Source organism: Cydia splendana, chromosome 25 (genome assembly GCF_910591565.1).
Source record: "Cydia splendana chromosome 25, ilCydSple1.2, whole genome shotgun sequence".
Lineage (NCBI taxonomy): Eukaryota > Metazoa > Arthropoda > Insecta > Lepidoptera > Tortricidae > Cydia > Cydia splendana.
Genome location: NC_085984.1, coordinates 4706477 through 4711159, shown reverse-complemented (window position 1 = coordinate 4711159; position 4683 = coordinate 4706477).

Below are 4683 nucleotides of genomic sequence, written 5' to 3'. Positions count from 1 at the left end.
TCTGACTCTAGTCAAATCAGTTTCTTTTTTCGAACTTATTTATTTATTCGTATGGCATTCATTATGAGTCGTTCCATAGTTTTATTTACAAATTAATGTCTAGGTTCTTCACCCATTGGGCTGCGTTATCACTAAACGCTATTAAGTCCAGAGGGTCACCAGGGTACATTCGTTTTGGGCACTCGTGAATTATATGGTGGATAGATTGTATAGGCGCTCCGCAATCGCATTCCGGTGAGTTTTTTCACCCACACCGAAACATAAAATCGCCAGATCGACCGTGCCCTGTGCGAAGTCTATTAAGCTGGCACCATTCCCGTCTTGGGGCCGAGAAGCCTTTGGGCCTTTCAGTGGGATTGTATTCGCTGTAGGCAGGTTGGAATTCCATTCCTCCATCCATTTATCTCCGATGTTGAAGTTATCCTTCATTAGTCCGTGTGCCGTTGAGTAAGACGGGTGGCGGGATTTTAGGCGTTGTCTGGGAGGATACATGAATTCAGGATAGGCTGGCATTTCTGGATTTTTAGAGATTTTGGTGGCTTCGCTGAGCAGGGCTTGCTGTCTTCTGAGGTGTGGTGGGGAAATGTGGCTCAGTGTTGATAGCCACTGGATTGGGGTCGACTGTATGGTTCCAGATATGCAGCGCATGGCTTTCCGCAATTGAACATCTACCTTCTCCACGTGGGCACTATTAAGCCATACGGGTGCACAGTATTCCCCAGCAGAGAAAACCAAGCTGAGGCCTGTAGTCCGGAGTACATCTGCGGTAGCTCCCCATGTTGTTCCGGTCAACCTATGCAGGATATTGTTGCGGGTTCCGAGCTTTTTGCTTAGCTTGCTTAGATGGGCACAGTACGTCAGAGAACGGTCAAGGGTTACACCAAGGTATTTGGGCTGTGGGTTATACACAAGCGCTTTACCATCAGACGATACTGCGGGGTTGTATGAAGCTAGTTTGTTGTTCAGGTGGAAAGTTGAGATCTCCGTTTTGGACGCGTTCGGAACCAGTCTCCATTGTTTAAAATAGGTATTCAGCAGTTGTAAGTCTGAAGTTAGTTGTGCTTCCGAGAAGTTAAAGGATTTATGCTGGTGAGTTAGGGCGATGTCATCAGCGTAGATAAATTTTCTAGACGCTGTTTCCGGTATGTCGTGGGTGTAAAGGTTGAAGAGTAAGGGTGCAAGTGCGGAACCTTGAGGGAGGCCATTGTGGAGAGTTCTAGGGCGGCTCTGCTTATCTCCAAGATGGACGACAAACCTTCGGTTACTAAGCATATTGATAATTAGGCTTGTCATTCGTCGACAAGGGATAACCCTCATCAGTTTTAAGTATAGGCCATGTCGCCACACTGTATCGTAGGCTGCGGATAGGTCGACAAGGTTTTTTCGAACCGTCAAAACGATTTTGCTAGGAGATGAAACACTAGCATGTGACGTCACAATCAAATTACCTACTCTTTATAGTTTTATGCGAGTTTTAAAATAGAAATTATGTCTAAAACTAACAGCTGTCTACGTTTCTCTATTAATCTTCTGGTGCTTTATATCATGCATGGTGAAAATTATTTTAAATACAGTCAAATACCCTAATTAACAAATTATTTTGAACACAACTGACAGATGCAATTATACATAGTTAAAGTGCCTATTCATTGCCACGAAGCACTGTCAAGTTTCCATTTTTAGATTCAACCCCTCGTATGGGGTAGTCCAGAAATCATGTGATCATATTAGGCCTATTTTTGAGCCCCCCCGCCCTCTTGGTGATATTTTGTGATTTTAACGCAACCCCTCCCCCCCAGCCACAAGACCCCGTGATAATTGCAATCAAGGCATATAAAATAGAGCGGATTTTTTGATCTGATTAAATTTTTGCGTAATATTGATGTTTTTGACTTTCCCGCTTTGAAAAAAACATTACACGTGATATCATCTCTGAACCCCCTTCCCCATCGTGATCGATCGTGATATTTTTCTTACCCCCACCCCCCCTCTAAACGATCACATGATTTCTGGACGACCCCTATGCGGCCTGTCATATTTGATCATTAAAAAGCGACCTTGACATTTACAACAATAGATTTAAATTCACACGCACGGATCCGTGTCTAATCATACGAGGGGTTAAGCCATTTGGTCCCACTTATCCTCCTAAGGCCCAAGGTCCTACCTATAGTACTTATTCAGTTCGATGAAATTTAAATCATATTCAATTGGAACAGAGTCGCATTTGTTTTGTTTCGTTCAATTTTCAAACAAAACCTAAATCAACACTATTCCCTGCAATAAAGGTTCAAATTTCAGTGGCAAATTCTGGATTTTTAATTTGTATGGCTGGCCTCAGGAGGTTATGGCTGTGTGTACCTATCTGATTGGTTGACATTCCTCTCAACTCACTCGTGAACATTATAGTCTACAGATCCACTGAGCGGAATGAACGAATTGAGTGATATATATCACCGCGAGCGAAAGATATGAGGACTTTTCAAGTCAGTGAAGCGTTTGCGCATCTCTACTTCACTCTGTAAGACGCATAAGGAAAAGTTTATTATCTGAGCGTAACTACTAGTGTCCGACCGAAGGTTCGGTTTCGGTTTCGGTTTCGGCCAGTTTCGGCCAAAAAATCATGTTTCGGCTGTAGTTTCGGTTTCGGCCAAAAAACGGCCGAACCTTTCGGCCGGGCCGAAACTTACGAAATGATACTTCGGATAAAGACCAAAAGTTGGGGAATAAGTAGGACAACAATATTAATACCTGCATATACTGATTCATGTACAGTACGTACATGTATGTACATTAATTGGTTTATTATAAAACACAATTCCACTAATGAGGGCGCCATTGGACGGTCGACGCAGTTTTAAGAGGCTGTCAACACCTATAACGCGCACACTGTCTAATTGTATCGGAGTGAATGAGATAGCACTGTCGCACGTAGCAGTTGTCCGAGTATCAGCTCGGCCCGAGTCGAACGATGTCTTTTTCGCTCTTATTCACTCACTTAATCAGTCATTTTCCTATCTACCTCTAATGGCAAATTTTAAGCGGGGCTAAAGGCTACGCTCAACTAGTGCCGCAAAGTTGATTTTCTCAATAGTTAATATTTTGCGAGGCTGAACAGCTGACTATAGATTAAAACGAAGAAAAAACCCTTAAAAGTGTCCCCAGTACAGTTTTCATACGAATGCTCGACCTTAGCCTCACTTTTTACCTCAAATTACCATTGGTTTGTGTTCCACATGTCCTCTACTTCAGCTTAGCCTTTGGCCTCGCTGCGCCATGCTCGGCCTGTGGTCTCGCTTTTTAATACAATGGACAATGGTTGAAGTCTGTGCTCAACTACTTATCCTGAAGCCTGAAGCACGGCTTTGACTTCGCATGAAAGTTCGCCTCACTGGGGTACTTCGGACTTGTAGGCCCAGGTGAAGATCGGTACCCGGCCTTGCGATATTGTTAACAAAAAATTTCGCGCTCGCTGCGCTCGCGTTTTTGGTTGGTTTTTTGGTTGACCCTGTACATCTACATGTTAGCTTGACTGGTGAATGAATAGAGTTAGACCAAGAAAATTCTTCAATGACTTTGATAGCATACGCAGTGCAACTAGTGTAAATGTTATTTATACGTCATAATTTCATAGAAGTTTTGACGTTTAAAATAACACTTGCAGTGCGTGTGTTATCAAAATCGTTGCAGAATTATCTTGGTTTAACTCTAGTAATTTTCTTACAAAACTGCTTAAGTAACATCAATTTCAAGGACATTGGTTGTTGACAGCGCCATAATATGTGTGTAAAAGCGGTTTTAAGCGGTCTACAAAAGTTTCGGTTTCGGTTTCGGTTTCGGCCGAAACTAGAGCCAAAGCCGAACATTCGGTTTCGGTTTCGGCAAAAAAACATGTTTCGGTCGGACACTAGTAACTACCTACATGTTATTGACGGCATGAGGTCGTTTAAGAAAATAGGGAAAAATGTGTGGAAAAATATATTTCTTATCAAGTTATCAATTATCATTCATTTGTTTTGAAGATAAAGAACCGTTTGTTTCTGCCTATACAATATTGTATGAGTGAATTGCAAAAAAATTGTACGTAATTAAGCGCAGTTAAGAAGCTGTGATTAGTCTTAACTTAATTGATTCATTTGTGTTACGAAAATTAACTATGTAAATTGTATTGTATTTATTGTAATTAATTCGTACACATATAAGTCTATAACATACGCTAACACACTTTCATGCATCTACCTAACTTAAATAGAAATGGCTTAACTGTGGTAACACAATGGAATCAATTAACTTTAGACTAATTACAGGTGCTTAACTATGTACAATTTTTTTGCAATTCACTCTTATAGCTTTTTATACTCCAATGAAGAATGGATTTCTGTATTTTACATAATATATCAATACAATTTTTTTTGTTTATTCTAAAATGAAATATTGATTGTACATAATACGAAGAATTGAAATTGTTTTACATTATTAAATATTTTATTACGTAATGTTAATTAGCTTTAAGTTTTCCTCGCAAACGCAGGTGCTTATTTTTTAGAATATAATTTTGAATACTGAAATACTGTTTTTTTGTTTAAAAATAAGCCCACAACCCTATCTAATATAACCTTTTCACAAAACCTTGGTAATTGTAATGAATTGATATATTGGTTTAAAGTTAATCTCTTAAGCACC